We start from the raw sequence: 18621 nt of genomic DNA on the forward strand, positions 1-18621 counted from the left end.
CACTGTGCTAGAGAAGGTTATGCCTAAGGAACTAATTATGAGAACCCGTGGTGGCGGTCCGACTACTGCCACACTGCGGACTGCCCATAGTATTACGACAGCAGCGGTCGGATCACCACAAGACTGCCGATATCAAGGATTAAGCTGGGTCGGCGGTGTTTAACCAGCAGCCTTTACCAGCAGCAACATGCTGGTGGTGCCGTAGTCGGCAAGGGCGAGCATTTTTAGAATTTCACAGCCCTCATCAAAGTGGTGAACCCGCCATGAAAAGGGTGGTTGAATGGCAACAAAGGAGATTTGAGCCTGGGAGTGCATTTGGTGGGCATATGTAGTGCTCCCCTGTATTTGCACCTCCACTCTCACAGCGGCGGTCTGCATATTAGGCTCTCAATTGAGCCTAACATGCTAACCAGTGCTTACACCCAGTTGGTACATGTAATTTAAGTGTATGCCCCTAGTAAAGTTGTACTACAAGTTTCCAGGGCCCATAAATTAAATGCTACCAGTGGACCTTCATCACTGATTGTACCACCTACTTAATGAGCCCTTTAAACATGTCTCAGGCCATATCAGCCTGTGTGTGCAGTTTTAAACTGCCATTTCGACCTGGCAAAATAAAGCTCTTTCCAGGCCCAAACCTTCCCATTTATTGCATATATATCATTCCTAAGGTAGGCCCAAAGCAGCCCAGAGGGTAGAGTGGAGTATATTTAAAACGCTGAACATTTACTTTTAAGTTTTACATGTCCTGTTAGCAAAAAGCTCCTAAATTCACTTTTCACCACTATAAGGCCTAACTCTCCCATAGGATAATGTTAACTTACTGCATTAGGTGGGTTCCTTCAAGCCATTAGGAACATTTACTATCTACTGACAGTGTTTGTGTTTTATCAGTGTTTACCATGAGACAGTTATTTACACAGTATACTTTCAATGTCAACAATTTTCTCTGCAGGTCGAATAGCCCATAGTCCAATATGACAAAATCATTGGCATGCAATAAACAATACAATACTTTAGACACCAAACTCAACATCTCGACCCGGTCCTAATTGAAAGTTATCACTTATTAAATGCAGTAAGTTAATTCAACATTATTCTATGGGAGAGTTAAGTCTCATAGTAGTGAAAAGTGACTTTAGGAGCTTTTCACTACCAGGACAAGTAAAAAGTAAATGTCCAACGTGTCAATCCAATCCAATTAGTAAAACCACTGATATGGAATTTTAAAGATTTCGGTAAATATAGTACTTAAAAGCACAAAGCGCCAAACCGATCATCTGGTCACGCTGGACAAAGTTTAGGCCGAAGTCGATGGAGTGTAGGCAGGAAATAAGGACCAAGTTATGTCCGCTAAACAAAGCACCTTAAATCCTGGTTAGAGAGTGTTACAAGGTTCAGCGTGACTCGGAACTGCAGTGTGAGGTCCTGCATTGAGAATGTGTTGCGCAGCAGTGGTTCCAAGGAACTGCGGGGCTGTGATGTGAGGTCCTGTCTTGGGCATGCGTAGCGCAGCAGCTGTTTCACTGTGAATCTATGCGCCGTGCTGTGTCAGTTCTGTTTGGACCCCAGCTGAGCCGGCAGAGAACCATGAGGCATACTTCCTAGGGTCCAGGACTGGGTGGTGCCATTTGGGGGTACAGGTGCTGGGTACAAGGAGGTTGGAGCCTTTTCTGTCCCTAAGGCTCTGACCTGGAACCAGCCAACTAGGCCTTGGGGTCACCCTGGTGGTACTGGGTTCAAGATACAGGTCCAGTCCTCACTCAGACACCACAGCAGGGCAGCAGAGTAGCAGAGCAGAAGTCCTTCTTTCAGCAGAGCAGCACAGCAGTCCTTCTTCTGAGTCTTGTACAGGTCAAGCTGTGTACTGAAGAGTTGGATCTGAGGGTTCATCATTTATCCTTGGTGCCACCTTTGAAGTAGGAGATGTTTTTGCCGGGCCCACCCCAGAGGTGTTTGCAATTTCCTTCCTCTCTGCCCAGGCTTCAAACTGTCTGGGGCACAAAAGACTAGTGTGGAACCCTTTGTAAGAGTGCTGAGGCAAATGCTTTATTATGTGTTAGTGTGGGAGGTTGACATAGCCTTCTCCCTTTCAAGTCTGAGATTCCCCATCCTGCAAAACCTATTTCCCTTTTGTCTCGCTGCCTCCGGCAATACACAAAAAACAACTTCCAGCTATACCTAGTAATTATGTGACTCAAGATACAGGCTGCAGTCACTAAACTGTTAGGGCAAGAAAATGGCAACTTTCTAAAAGTGTGAAAAAATGAAAACAGCCTAATGCACTCGTGTTTGTAAAGTGTGGTGCCAAGTAAACAATGTTAACCAAAGTGAAATAGCACTGTGTGCACGCTCAGGGAAGGGTCCGTCCAAACCTCCTGATTCAGAAAGAGGGAATAAGACCTGGGACTAAGTCCTAGACATCGGGTGCACTACAAGAAATCACTCAAAGAAGAGTGTAAACAAAGTACAAACGACAATTTATACAACTTACAAAGTGGAGTGACCTGAGTATAACATGGACATGCATAATAACTTCCTAAAAGTGGCATTTTCAAACTTTTGACTTAAAATACAACTTTACCATTAAAGAGCGTTTTAAATTACAATTCTTTAGAGACCAAAATCAACAGTCTTACTTGCTCCCAATTGAAAGTTATCACGTATTCTGTGTAATAAGGTAACCCAATGTTATACTACAGGGGAAGTAGGCCTTGCAGTAGTGAAAAACGAATGTAGGAGTTTTCATGACTTTTTCACATAGAAGGCCATGTAAAACTTAAAAGTACATGTTCAATTTTTTTAATACACTGCACCCTGCCATATTGGATGTGTAGAGTCTACGCTAGAGGTTAGCTATATGTATTAAAAAGGAAAGCTTATGCCTGGTGAAAGCTTTATTTTGCCAGATCGAAATGACAGTTTACAGCTGCACAAAGGCTGCAATAGCAGGCCTGAGACGTATTTAAAAGGGCTACTTAAGTGGGTGGTGCAATTAGCGCTGCAGGCCCACTAGTGCATAAAGATCAGTGGTCCCAAGACAATAAATACCACAATCAATGTACAAATACATCAAAAGATCGATTTATTCAATTGAATATAAAAAAACATTAAAAACATTGTGACGGTACGGTGGGCGTGTGTTGAGAAACGTCTTTGGTGCTCTCATACAAGTGATACATATGTGTGACAATACACGATCAAGAGTTGCTTTCCAAACCTGCAGTGGGTCTATCCACTCTTTTAGATGAATTTAATCTTTTCTGTAAGGAGCATGGCTTAGAGATAAACAGTAATAAAATAAAATATATATGGTATTTAGTGCCCACAGAAAAACCAAGAGTAAGGTAGTCCTCGAGAGGGTGAGACACGGCAGGGTCAATGAATTTGACTATCTGGGTGCAAGAATAAGCAATTGTCATAGATGGCAGCCCCAGATTGAGAAAAGCATATTGACCTTAAAGCAAAGAGCAGGGGCTATCCTAAAATTTTTCAACAGGGCATCTGCTTTTGCTGTTTCACCCCCTATTTAGCTGTATAAGAGTCAAGTCTGTGGTGCAGCCCTGTATGGTGCTGACCTGTGTGGTCATTGTGGGGTCATTGACTTGTGGGGTTATTGCAATATTGCTTCTCTGGAAAAAGCTGAAAATGCCTTTGTAAAAGCTGTACTGAGACTTCCCGTCAGCGCCCCCATGCTTCCATTAAGATTTGATATGAATTTTAAGTATATTTCTGTATTGCCACCCTGAGACACATTCAATATTGGATTAGTCTGTGGGTAAATGAGGACTTGGATCTGTATAGGGATTGTATCAGGGTATTAGTTGGAAGCCAATCAGTTAGTAAAATTCCTTGGCCCTTAAAAATAAAAACGTGGCTAGTGAAGTTGGGTATGAACGATTTTTGGTTAAACCCTACCACATTAACCTGAGATGCCCGAGAGAAACTGAGAACGATCTACTGGATCTTTGGATTAGGAGGCAAGACATCTAATGTCTCTCTGGGCCGCCTTGTAGAATCTTATTTGATGTTTAAATGTGTACACAAATTTGAGTCTTTTACAAATTTTGTAATTGATCCTACTACATGGGCACTTTACATAAAATGCAGATTGGGGACTCCACCCTTGGCTTCCCTAACTTGCTCTTGGAACAAAAAAGTAATCTCACCTAATACATTCTGGATCATCCCTCTATGTAAATCGCTTGGTTTTTGCAACAACCATACTGCGTTAAGATTATGTAAAACTAATACAAATGCTTGCATTGTCTACTCAAACTCATGCTATTTGTCCTCAATATGGCACACCAGAAGGAAAGCAGGAAAATAAGATGTTTTTATTCAATTCCTAGTTTTAAATTTGTGAGTAGTATTTTATACATGAGCCCAGCTTTGAACGATTTGTTTTTATAATTTTACTTGTGAATGTGGATCGGTATACCTAGTTCGATTTGGAGGTTATTTGATTAAGGACTGAGCACCTATCCTTACCAATCTCATTGGATTGTACTTTTGACAATAATGTACACCAAATAATTTCATTATTGGATGAAATAGTATTTTAATAGGGTATGTCATATGTCTTTGTATTGAAGTTGTTCTGAAATATTCATTGTTATGATTGTTGTTTATGTAGCTTTTATGGTTCAATCAATCCAAAATAAAAGAATGAAGGGCCAAATGTATGATGCTTTATACTAGTCGTAAACGGCCCTTTGGGCCGTTTGTGACCAGTAAAATGCATTTTCCTATGTACTAACCCAGGTTTGCAAGTCAGTAACCTATTACCGACTCGCAAAATAGGGTTTGTGAGTCGGCATTAGGAAGGGGCGTGTAAAGTACGTCCCTTCCTAATAGGGAGTCGCACTGGTATGTATGAATGTTTTGGAACCCGGAATGTGGTCGCAAAATATTTGCATATTACCATCAATTTCAAATTGGTGGTAAGCTATTTGCAAGTGGAAAGAGGTCCCCAAGGGTCTCCCTCCCCTTTGTGAATGGGGACACCACATTTTTTTTCACATCAGGCAGTGAAAACTTTTTATTTCCATTTCTGAAATGCATCCTGTTTTCCTTTAAGGAAAACGGGCTGCATTTAAAAAAGCTGCTTTATTTAAAAAGCAGTCCCAGACATGGTTGCCTGCTGACCCCAGCAGGCCACCATCCCTGTGAGTGCCAGCTATTCCCAATGAGTCGCAAATTGCCACCTGCCTCATGAATATTTAATGAGGCAGGTCCCTTGCAACTCATTTGGAAATCACAAACAGTGTCTGAGACACTTTTGTACATCATGTTTAGCGACTGACATTTTGTGCATCGGTAAGAGTCACAAAGCCCGACGGTCGAACATGTGGCATGAACTGAAGTAAGAACACTCCCCATTTTATTGTTATGTACAATCAAATTAGGTCCACAGAGCTAGTTGATGACATTTATATCCCTTAGACAGATTGAAGGATCATCAGGGCTCTAAGGATACATGAGCCTGAGAAAAAAGAGGATGGGCAACTAATCAACCATTGCTGAAGCCACCAGTGAGCTTCATTCAGTTACACCCGTGCAAGTATTGTATAGACTCCCAAAGTCGTCTAAACTTGCCAGTGTATTTCTGATGGGGTCCAGGGGATCTTTTAATGTGAGCACGGCAAAGTGGGCCACTTCTAGAATCTGCCTCGTATCACTCCTTTCTCCTCACCACAGCCTCGTGTATCACTCCTTTCGCCTCACCACCTTCCTCATGTATCACTCATTACTCCTTACCACCTGCCTCATGAATCACTCCTTTCTCCTCATCACTTGCCTCCTAGTTCATTCATTTCTCCTCTCCCCCTGCCTCATGTAAAATATTGCTCACTCCCTCATTCCTCAGCTTCATGCCTCTATTCTCTCCTTCTCCCCTCATTCCTGACTCTTTCTAGCAGTTTTCCATGTTTCTCAAATATTTCTGATTTCCTCTCTTTAGGTTAGAATTTTTCTTACCAGATTTCTTTGTATTTTCATTTTAAAATATTATGCTAAGATCCAACGACTGTAAAAAATCCTAATTTATCAACACAAGTTTCCAGAGTTTCATCTACTCTCCCCCGTGTCACTTTAATCAAAATCTAAGCAATGCAGAAAACGTATTCATGCCCCCCCTCTGTGGCACGGGTACGCTTTTAGGGTTCAGGCAGACTGGTTAATGCTAACTCCGCGACCTGTCCCGAGGAAAATGTTTTATCTTTTTGCCTACTGCACCACTCCAGACCTGAAGCAACCATATGCAAATCAATCTTGGTCCTAAGTGAACAGTAAGCACCCTGCACAGACATGTATCAGACAACGATTGAGAGGGAGGGGTGGTTGGGGTCAGCAGGAGGCCACGGGGCCAGCAAGTAAGAGACACTAGACACAATCATGGGGCTTGCAGTAATTTGCCACTGGGGTCAGTCTTAACTATAGCTTTGGCAACTGGGCCAAGTATACACTTTTCTGCACATCACTCTCAGTAGTAGTGGGCATCACTAGTCAGAAGCGTCTCATGGAAGTAGTGTGGGGGCAGGGACTCTGACCTCAATATACAGACACAATAACATCCACTCCAGCACAATGCTAGTCTCATTTAAAACAAGACACTGAACAGTAAGGCAACTATGTTTAACAAGCATTTGTAATGCAATAGGTCTTGCATTTGCTAGAGTTTGAGCTATTGGCATTGTCAATAACAATGCCTTTTTTTCAATATATTTTGAAAACCTGAAAGCGGTGCGTAAACATGCAGTTTGTACTTCTAGTCGTTGCTTATAAGAAGCAAGGCTGGCAGTAAAAGAGGCACAGTTATTGCCAGCTTTGCTTCTCGTAGCAATGACCATAAGTAGAAAGTGTGTGTTTGCACACCCCTTGTAGGTTTTCAAACACATAATTAAAAGGCATTGTAATTTACAATGCCAATAGCTCAAAACCTCGCGAATGCGAGACCTAGCGCATTGCAAATGCTTGTTGTAAATCCTGACTCCGGGAAATCAGCAAGTATAGGAATGGTACAGCTTGCTTCGACACGGTACAGGTGAAGTGTAAGTACGGATTGAGACTGTTGATCCATATACAGAATGTTTCGCATATCCCAACTTCGCTATGCCACAGGATCAATATATCATCAATGAATCGTTACCACATTCTGATGTTGCCACGGTAGGGGTTGGTCTCTGCAGTGATGTGTTTGTTTTCAAAGTCAGCCATATACAGGCACGCTAGGATAAGTGCGAAGGTGCTCCCCATAGACGTGCCCTGTATCTGGTGATATATTTGATCCTTAAATTGGAAGACGTTTTCTTTCAAAGTTAGAGTCGCACATTCTACAGTGATGTTGACCGGGGTTGCTGACTCCCAGTGTGGTATAGCCTGTAGGTAAGTTTCCATCACCTCTATGGTAGCATCTTAAGGGATATTGGTTTAAAGTGCCTCTATATCTAAGGTCACCAGTTGATCAATTTCTTGTGGATACTCCAAATTTTTGAGCAGATTAAGAACATTGGTGGTGTCTTTGAGGTACGTTGTTGTTTCTGCAACCAAAGGTCTCAGGACATTTTTCACAGAATTTGCTGAATGGTTCCAGTACTGAGTTGATACCTGAGACAATGGGGCGTCCCGGTGGTGGTGTGGTCCCTTTATGAATCTTCGTAGTATCTAGAAGTATGGTGTTTGGGGCGTAAAATTCATGAAAAATTCAGATTCTTGTTTGGTAATCCATTCCTCTGTACTTGCTTCAGTCACCAGTTTGGTGATCTTGGTGGTAAGTCTGGTGGTCCGATCATTGGTGATTGGATAGTATTTAGATTTACAGGCCCTTGGTACATGTAGTTCCACATTATTAGGGACATAAAAGTAAATTAAATGTGCCAGTTGTGTGTAAGCCAATTTCACCATGTTTAAAGGAGAGTGTACACGCACTTGAGTATTGTTTACTATTAGTAAAGTGAGCAGAGTCCTATGGCCAACAAAAACAAATTTCGCAAAAGCAGGAGGAATAAGGCAAAAGGTTTGGGCAAGACCAGCTTAACGGTGACAGGTTTAAGAGACTCTCACTAATAAAAGGAAGCAACTGGTGAGCTCACCAATTAACATTAAATTTCAACACCGGAGCATGTAAGTTGTTGGGCTCAACCACTCTACTTAACCTCATGGACAAAATTAGTTCTGTCATGTTTTGATACATCAAAGTTTCAATAACATTATGATCAACCTCCTAGGGTGCATCACATGATGATCCACTTGAGTGACCATACTGTCATATTTTGCAATGCTAAGCAGTAGCCTAATCAGTATCTTCATTCTCCCAGAGTCCCTAATCCAACTGTAGGCTGAACTGCTATTGGAGGAAAACGGAGGCTGAGTGAGAGAGAGAAAAACTGTGTTCTCTCACTAGTATACTCACAGGTGTCTCTCTCATGCAGTACAAGACCTCACTTCAGTGGAATACAAGTCTTCTCATTAAATGAGATGTAACAGACTAGTAAGGTAAAAGCATATGAAGGAATATTAATAAGAATGAATGTACTGATTGTGGGCTATGCACACCTATTTTCAAATAATCTAAATATAAGCAAAGACTTCGATCAGTGTGCAGAGCTCTATGGTGTGTACCTGTTCACACCCTCAAACAAGTGATGCTGCAGGAATGCGCAGATGTTTGAACTGCGTACACTGCAATAATGTAATACTAGGAAACATGATTTCACATCCACACACAGGCAAACGACTGAAGCTTCATTACACAGGAGACTGTAACACGAATAATGTAATATATGCAATCAAGTGCCCGTGTGGTCCGCTGTATATAGGCAAAACAGAAAAAAAATTGAAGACACGTATCTCTGAGCATAAAAGCAGAATACGTAATAAAAATACAACTTCGTCTTTAGCGACACACTGGTCTGATAACCATCACACAATAGCTCAGATACGATTCCAGATAATTGAAAAAATTATCAGAAACTCCAGGCTTGGATGTGAATAAACAGACGTTTTGGATAAAACGCTTAGGTACACTAAATCCAGGAGGTCTTAATGACCGAATAGAAATGAGTTGTTTTTATAACACACTGTATGTGAGTCATTTAGTGAAGTGGTAGTATATCATGTATGTAGCGGTTTGTCTTGAACAAAGACATGAATGGTTCCTTCTGATTACTCCAAATTGTGATATTAATGTTACGTTGTTCAATTATTCTAATTTTATTGTAATGTTATTCTTCACTATTTTTTCATGAAGTTTTTCAGTGTTTCTGATTATTGCTATCTTCTCTTTTGTTTTGATTTTTAATTCTCACACGATCTTTGGGTGTATACTCATACATGGATGTAAGTTTGGACATGGCAGATCTCTTTTTAGTCTGGTGATTGGTTCATGGCCGATTGTAGAGCTGCACGCGTAATCTCTGATGCTGTATTTTTATAGTGGTTAAGTGAATAGTCTGTATCACAACACGGAAGCTTGAGCACTGAGTATTGTGGTGTTCGTGGTTGTTTAGGTAACAGTAAAGTTATCGAGTGAAAATAGTTGAGGCTGGAATCCTTTGTCATATGATGTAGAGCGTGACTCTTAATAGCCTGTCAGGATTAAGAGATTTACGTTACGACGTAGCACTGAGTATTGTGGTGTTCGTGGTTGTTTAGGTAACAGTAAAGTTATCGAGTGAAAATAGTTGAGGCTGGAATCCTTTGTCATGTGATGTAGAGCATGACTCTTAATAGCCTGTCAGGATTAAGAGATTTACGTAGCGACGTTTTTTGTCATGTGATCATTCTTTACCGAGAAGACCGGGCGGAAGGCTGAGTACGTGAAGCTGGCACGCCAATTCGACAGAGCAGTCTTAGACACATAACGGTAAGATTAAGTAGTTGAGGGTTACGTCGAGTTTCTTTTAACAATTATGTTGTTGGGGCAAGAAGTTGCTTACTTTCATCCCTCTTTTATTTCAGGAACAAGGGGTTTAGTTTTGACGGCACCAGCGGCTAAGAGATTGTTACATCGTTTGTGCATATAATGCGGCACGTTTATAATAATGAGGTACCTGCATTTTCATTCTGGTGATTTTTAAACTATTTCTTGCAGAGAATTCCTTACGCGTTTTGGTAGCCGTTGTCCGTACGGTTACATTGACTTACAAAGATTGACATAGAGTGCGTAAAATGTCGGGTATCATTATTTCTTGTGTGGGGTGATGGCTTTACGTGTTTTCTTTCTTTCTTTCTTTCTTTATTTTTCTTCTTCCTCTGTCCAGTTTCCTTTTTGATGTTTCATCTGCTTATTTTCATTTTGTTCAAATATAGGGTCACTTACACAACAGGTGTTGTTTTATAAAAAAAATGAAAAATCATGTTATTTGGAGTTTTGTTCAAGTCAATTCACTTTCTCACATGGGGATTGGTGTTGAAAGAGACACAACAGTGTGCAACATATGACGCATGTTTTTTACTTTTTATTCTTACAGCGTTACCCCTGAAGAAGGGACAGACTAGTCCCGAAATGCATTGGGCTTAATTCATCTATGTTGAAATATGTACAGATCTTTTGTCAAGAATATTGTTTTGTCATGTTAAATTATATGAACTGTACAAGATATAAATTGGTTGAACAATTGTATATCAACAAAAGTAGTGCAAGCTTGAGTCCAGCAAGCAGGTGAGCAGAGTGCCCTCCCTCCCTTTTTCGGAATATTACTAAGACCATTGGGATGCTGCTTACCCATCTATGAGTGAGGCTTTCCAGCATCCGCGCAAATGTCGGAGATGGTCAACAACTGCAATAGGAAAGCACAGCAGGAAGGAGCTGAGGTCCTAAACAATAATACAAGTGCAAAAGGTAAGGAATGAGGAACTAGAAAGTTGGGAACTGAGAAAACCAAAAGGAAGTCCAAATTAAAGGTGTAGTGTACAGGGGCTGGGTGTGCACTGTAATGATACAGAACTCCAGCGCATCTACTCAGCATATTGATAGGCAAGAAGCACATGGTGAAACAGCCTTTTGTACTGCAACTACCTAAAGTACAATGCAAAGAGCAGTACACTGGAGTAGATACCATGTAGGGCATGCACTGTTGCAAGAGCAGCAATTCACAAGTGGATCATTGATTTAAGCCACATATCTCACCACAGTATTACTTACCAGTGGGAGGGCTAGCCTACTCGTCAAGGTGGTCATGGGGTTGCAACAGAGGGAAAGAGTATTTTTATGTAGTCATGGGTAACATGTGCATTGATATTTTGGAGATCCAGGTAAGGGTAGGAGGTGTCTAGGTGCCTAGGCTGGCTCGAGGGGCAGGCGCTTTTCTTGTAGGATCAGGTGAATCAGAACCAGTCTCCAAATGTCCTTAGAACAAGATTTTCTAGGTATAAGGGACCAATAGGTATTGAGTTATTCTTTCAATAGGCGATGTCCCTCAACTAACCGGAGAGTAATAGGGCTAACCTCTGCTCCCAATGCATTGCCAATCAGCTTTTGGCAGGCAGAAGCAGTATAGCTGTGAATCGTCCTGTGTCAGCTAGGGTATCCTCATTACACCCCAGAAGTCCAATCAATGGGGTCCTAGGAGTCGAAGAGTCAATTATACAGCCAATGGTGTCAAAAATGAATGCCCAGAAGTTTGCTACCAATGTGAATCTCCAACTCAATTGTATAAAGTCTGCATCTGGTGCCCCACAGTGTGTGCGCTGCATGGTATCCACAAGGCCCATTCTATGTAATTGCATTGGAGTGTGGTAGTCTGTGGAGGAAGTTTGCTTGTATTAGTCACAGCCTATAGTTGGGTCAAAGGCCATTCATCTGGCACAGTAGTAACAACATTGTCTGTGGGGGGTGGCTTTGAAGTCTACATGTCACACCGCTCAAGCTCTGGTAGTACATATGGGGCAGTTTCCTATATGGATTTGTATTAGCAGGTGACCTTTCTTAGTGTAGAGAGCCCAAAAGGTTCTCCAATGTTGGTAGGGGTGCCAAGGCTGCAGAGAAGGTACCTTGTAAAGTCTTGCATGTAGCTAAGTCTATGATACATAAAGCCATCAAAAGATGTTCAGTTGGCCCGCTCCAGAAGGGCCTGCAGTGCAACAAATTGGCCACTGGGGAATAGGTCACCAAACAAAGTCAGTTTCAGATGCTCCAACTGGGACAACACACTTCAGTTCACAGTCAATGGCAGTGCTGGGTTCTGGAGCATGGGAAGTCCTGCAGCAAACAAGCAGTCAAACTTGGCTCACCATCTCAGACGATCCCATACCAAAGTGCATATGGCCATGTCAATGTCCCCTCTCGGGTGGTTGCTGAAAGAATGGAGAGACGTGTTTACTGGGCTCAATACCATATTATTAATCTCAATGGTGCCATGAGGTTGAAAAGGCATAGGGTGGTATCAGAAGTCATTGTAGAAGGTATTGTGTGTTGGGTACAGTAATGATACTACTTCATATCCAGAGCACATAACCCGCCCTGTTTGAGTGGCAGTGTAGGCACTCTCCGAGCCAAGCCAAGGTGGGCTATCTAACTGTCAAGGCGACGTCTACTCGGCTGAAACAAATTTGCCCTCTCAGCAGCTTTCTGCTGTGAAAACTTCTACACTTCATTGTATATTGCATACAGAAAGCGCTTTGAACGTAGTCTTCGGGGTGCTAATCAAAAGTCCTGTAATTCCATGTCATCAGAAGGAAGGTACAAGTGTTGTTTCACCTGTGACACTGTTGAGGTTTTTAGCTAATCCTGGCATAACTTCACAACACTGTAAGTTGTTACCACCTCTGAGTGTTGTGTCTGCGCGTATCATGGGTCAGGCCTACTGATCCTAAACCTGTAGGTGTCACCCAGAAAAAAAGCCTGACATCCATTAGTGTCTAACGGACACACTAACCATCCCTTCCGATTAGTACATGAAGAATTGTATGAGCCATTGCGAAGCATGGTGTCCAATGTTTCCTCCGTGTAATTTGTGAATTGTTGTCAGTTTGCAAACCGGTGTGTTTGGTGTGTTTGAATCTTTTATCTTGTCCAGGCCAAGACAAGAAGTTTTCTGCACTATTTTGTTCAGGAAATCATTTGTTGTGGTATAAGGCATTCTCTAAATAAAGCCTAATTCCCCTGAACCTTCCAATCCTTAGTTCCCCAAATGGATTTTAAGTCCAAATTTTCTTTCCAAAAGTCAAACTCTTGTGCAGACAGCTTGGAAATGGAAGATGCAGAATAAATCAGCTTGGTGTCAGTGGGCATAGTTTTCTGAGCCCGTGAGGGTGTGAGTTTATTATAAGAAGACTCTGGGTCAGCTGGATTGTAACCAGAAAAATGTGTAAATGTCTGTGCAAATGCTTTTGAGCTACCACTTGGTGGTGTAGGGCAGTGTTCCCATTGTGTGTAATTGAATACTGCATGTGGAGTACCTGGTTTATACAGGAAATGGTGGCCATAATGGCACAAACTGAACATTTCTTCAGGATTAGGTATGCCCTCATACATTGCGTTATCATTAAAATCAGTTGAATGCTGCAGATCATCCAGCATTTCATGCACTGTGTCAACGTCCCAATCATCGGAAATCGTGTTGGAGTGATCCTGCAGAGGAATTTTAAACACATAAGGAATTTTAATTAATTCAGTCAGTCCAAATATATCATAAGAGACCTTATCCCAAACAATTCCATCAGGAACTGGAACAGTAGAAATATTCACCAAGGAAAGGTCTCTTTTTATGTGATGAGGAATGGGGTGTTAAAACCAAGTTCTGGGAGATAATGTCCATTCAGAATCAAGAAAAAGACTGTCACAAAACCAATCCAAATTATAATGTAAATGTATATCCAAGGAGGGATAAAATATGTCTTTTCAGCCAAAAGTCATTTTCACGTAGTCTACCTTTGGGTGGTAGTGGTGGTGAGTCAGATGAATCCAAAGAGAAGTCATCATAATCGATAAAGTAGCCGAAGGCCGTTGGATCTATATTTGGTAGCTCGGAAAGCTGTATATAACTGGGAGTAGATTCAAGTGGTGGTACGTTTCTGTAGATACCATCTTTGTCTGTTTGCCTAATAGAAATCTGTGTTTCTCTGCACAATGTTTGTAATGAGTTTGTTGATGAAACAGAAAGAAGTGATACTTCAGTGTTAGCTGTCCCTGGGAGGGCAGAGGAGTCTTCATCATTGATCAGTTCTTCCATAGGGGCTTCCAGTACGGTAGTGAGAGGAGGCAGGTAACTAACTAGAAGACCTCTTGCCCTACTGTGTAGAATCGGCCACATAATGTGGTTTGACAAATCTATTGACACAAATCTCTTGTTTCTGCAACCAGCAAGGGGCAGTAGAAGTACTGTTCTCGTACCTGTAACGGCCAGGACAGGTACAGGCCCTCTGTAGGATGGCCTGAATTCCTTCTTCTCTGCAATCTTCTTCCAGTCACCAATCTTGGGGTGTTGCAGGGATTCTGCTTATGCACAGAACTATGCACAGGAAACCAGGACCTCAGTGAATTGTGCTGTACCAAAAACTCACCTCAGAACCCAGAACCCCTTATCCGACCAGCATCAGTGTCTTATTCGTTATCCGAGTTTTATCTCGGCGGTCCCAATGTATAGACAACCCAGAACAAGCGACTTAGGGTATTCTCAGGAATGGTGGGAATCAGAAATACCTGTTCATAATTATTCTCATATCAGTCCACAACAGAATAAACAGAGACACGGTAAAGTTTAAAGAGTTTATTTCATAAACCTCGTGTCCTAAGATGCAGTACTTTGGCTAACATAAGCAGACAAATGATTAAGATCAAAACCATCAGCATAGTTACAATACCATAGAAAATGAAAGGAGTAATCATAATAAAATGACAGGGGATGTCAGCCACCTTCCTTTCGCTAGTAAACTTAGATTATTTTTATTACTAATAAAAGGTCTCTAGGCTTGAATGGGGAACCCCATACCGTAAAGATCAGCTTAGTGGAATCACATCACCGGATCAGCTAGACTCTGCTCCTGGGAAAGCTCTTCTTCCGAATGTGTCTAAAGCATGTAGCCTGCAATATTAAAAGCACTCGACTTTCAGGTATTTGCAGCTGCGTGCGTGTTATTGCTAAATAGTGGGCCGATCAACCTGAATCCAACAACATACACCGTCTAGCGACCCAGACTGTTTCTTTACACAATGTGCAGACCAAGGTCGCTGCTCTCTGTTAGCGATGTGAACAACAGACCGTTCTCATGTGAAGCAAAGTCGAGTAAGCATTTCGCAATTAATAACATGTGACTACAGTGTCGTGTGCAAAAGCAGCAAAAGCGGCAAGATGGCTTTCTAACATCTAACGCGGTTGTGCTAACTTAGCATTGTACGTATATAGATAGCAATCTTCACTACACCCCCCCTTGATCGGACCACTAACCAGTAGGGGCGCACTTGCAAGAACGCAGAGTTCAAGTTTGATAGAACGGAACCACGGGCATGGAATGGAAGTCCATATAAGGTAAGTGAAAAGTTCGAAGAGAAAAAAGAAAAAATTAAAACAAATTTTTAAAAACCATGTAAAGGGAAAAAAATATATCATCGATGGATGTACAACGAAATGAAGGGGGGAAAAAAGTCAATCCATCAAGGTATAAGCACAATAAGTTGCAACAGCTTCCAAGAGGAAATCATTGGAACGTTCTGCAAAATTATCTGCCATCCAGTTCAGCAAGGGGAAGGAACACACATGTTCCTCGACAACCGGAGCCTCTAGCACCATTCGAGGACAACTGGTGTGTTCTTCAAGATAACTTCTCGCTAAGAATTCAGCTGCAGCCGTTCCGATGTCCCAATTCCCTAGGACTCCATGTGCTGCTCCACAGGCCATAATCCTGACGCCAGAACAGTCCAACTCATGAGCCACTAAGGGGCTCATTAGCCGATCATAATCCGGGGCAGGAGACACCGAGTTCGACAGGCACAAATCCAGAGCCCATTGGAATGGACAATCTAGGCAATGAAAGACAGGCTGCACACAAGTAAAGTAGGGAAACCGGAAGCACAATCCATAGGCTATGCTTAAAGTCGCCAGTGGTAAAGTGCCATAGTAGTCAAGCATCCGGGTACGAAGATGGAGCAGCTGGGACATGCTGTTTTGTGACGCAAGTTGTGCACCATAGCGTAGTATGCAGATCAACAAAAGCACCCCAGCTACGAGGGCGAGAAGCAAAGGGAGACCTCCGAAGACGCTGGAAAAAATAGAATGAAAAAATGCCGGGATCACACCAAAAATAGTTTGAAAGGAGGTCACGAGGCCGGAGCCCACAATTTTAAAAAAATGAGCCAGGCCACTTGTTGACGAGGCATTAAAGATAGTCTGAATCAGGGCCCCAAAATGAAGTGAGAGATCAGTATTCAAAAGCGCTTGCACCTCTGTGCGCGTATTTGCTACATGAAGGACAAATGTTTCCCGGGACGAAGTCAACACGACTTCTTTTTGAGACAATAGAGCCCTTATTCTGCTCATCTTATTGAACTCTGCTTTCAAGGTTGGAATGGAAGGCCAGATGGATACATCGAGCCATCCATGCGGGGGTGGGAAAAGGACGTTATTACAGCAAACTACTCTCTGTGATACAGTCACTATGTAGGGAATTCCCACTAACATCCCACAGCAAGCTTCATTATTTAATAGCAAATAACTACCGTTAGCAAGCAGCATAAAAGACGGTGTTCTAACCGGCACCAGGATTCCTTTCAGGACGCAAGCTAAATTAGGAGTGTGCACATTACATGCACCATGCAATTGAATGTGCCTACACACTACAGAGTGATCCGGAGTGGAAGTGCACTCTTCACCTTTTAAGTATACCTCTTTTCCATCCCTCACACATCTATACGTGAATGGGAGTGACCAAACTTCGTGCAGGAAGGCAGTACCAAGTTTTTCATATCTGCCAAGGGCATAATGTTTCATGCATGAACTGAACTTAAACAGGGGGAATGGTAACGTTATCAACCCGTGGATAAGCCACACAGCGGAGTTTAATTCGGCAACAGAGAAAGGTAAAGGTTCTAACTTTTCAATGTGCATCAATGAATATGTTGCATCTTTCATGGACATGAATTGTTGTTTCGCAGTTAAATTAAAAGGGAGGAACAAAGATGAAGTATTCATGTAATCCCAAGGGACTTTCCCAGCCTTTAACATTTGCAATGTCCATGCAAACTGCATAATGGAACGCAATTGATTTTGACCATGATACAATACAGACAAATCATCCTGCACAATGTCTACCACAGATGAAACAATATTATCTAAGGTATAAATTCTGGAAGACAGGGTGTTAATGCTATTATCTATTACAGCCAATACCTTTTCCATATTGGATTGGTCAATAGCTCGTAATCTGGATGCAGCTTCAATCTGTGATAGCTTCCAAACCTCGTTGTAAATAGCATATACCCATCTTTTTGGACCTGCCAACCGCAGGACCCTTAACAAAATCATTCAAATCTATTTTATCGTTCAATTGTGATAAATGAAGTTTAACAGATGCTAAGGTGGAATGTTGCAGCCAAGATTGGCATAACTTCCCTACTGAGTAGGTAGTTACAGTGTGAGAAGATTCAAAACGGGGGTCCACACGAACTTGTGTATACCCCGGTGCTAAATCCAGAAACCGATGTTGACAGGAATCTGAGCTCGTTTGCCACACTAACCACCCTTCCGGATTCAATTCAGAAATATTGAAGGATGTGTTGGAAATGTATGACTGCAACGTAGCAAGGGACAAATCCATATGATTATCCCAATTAGGATAAGCACCCAGACCTGGAGTGGAGGGAGAATTTACATTTTTAGAAGTAGCCAATCCAAAACAGGTGGTCTGAAAAATTGACGAATTCAAAAATAACATGTGGTTCGGGATGAGGCAGGCACGATGCAAAGCTTCTGTTCCCTGTACCTGCCACGGTTTAGAACCCCAAACCGATTTAAGATCGATAGTAGCTTTCCACAGATCATATCCTCCAATTGCCAACTTGTCCATAAAGGACTTGGAATACAACAATTTGGTGTGTGTCAGTCTAACTTTAGAAGCAGACTCAGCCACAACCTTAAAATAAAAGGAGGCCGGATTCGACACACTGAAATCAGAAAAATATGTTAATTTGTCCACTAACGTAGTGGAGCTGCCCAGCCTAGGGGCTGGACAGTGTTCCCATTGTGTATAATTTACAAAATTTCCAAACGTATTTGCTTTGTGTAGGAAATGCGTGCCATAATGTTGATAGCAGAATTGCTCATCATAATTAGCAGTATCTAAATACAAATCTTCAGCATCAAATGCAGCATAATATTTCAAATCAGAAAACAGTGCTTCTATTGCTTGTACATCCCAATCATCCGATGTGGATGTTCTGCTTAACTACATCACCCATAGAGACACGAAATACATTTGGCACATTGATTACTTCAGTGGGGCCATGAATTTGAAATTTTACAGCATCCCAAGCGATCCCATCACGTACAGGCCAGGCAGTAATGTTCACAAAAGTCTGGTCCCTTTTCATGATATGTGATGAGGAGTGGGGGGCCAAAGTTCCATCAATTAGTCGAATTGTAGATCTTTCTTTCAGGTAGTGTCCATTGATAAGTCTAAAAAACA

The 18621-nt window shown here is 42.0% G+C and overlaps 1 protein-coding gene across 1 annotated transcript in view; it reads left to right on the forward strand.

Annotated features, from left to right (window-relative positions):
• Positions 1-18621, forward strand: part of LGR5 (leucine rich repeat containing G protein-coupled receptor 5) — an 829784-nt gene that overhangs the window by 437119 nt on the left and 374044 nt on the right. The window lies entirely within an intron of this gene.

The sequence above is a fragment of the Triturus cristatus genome, chromosome 4_1, assembly GCF_964204655.1.
Source record: "Triturus cristatus chromosome 4_1, aTriCri1.1, whole genome shotgun sequence".
Lineage (NCBI taxonomy): Eukaryota > Metazoa > Chordata > Amphibia > Caudata > Salamandridae > Triturus > Triturus cristatus.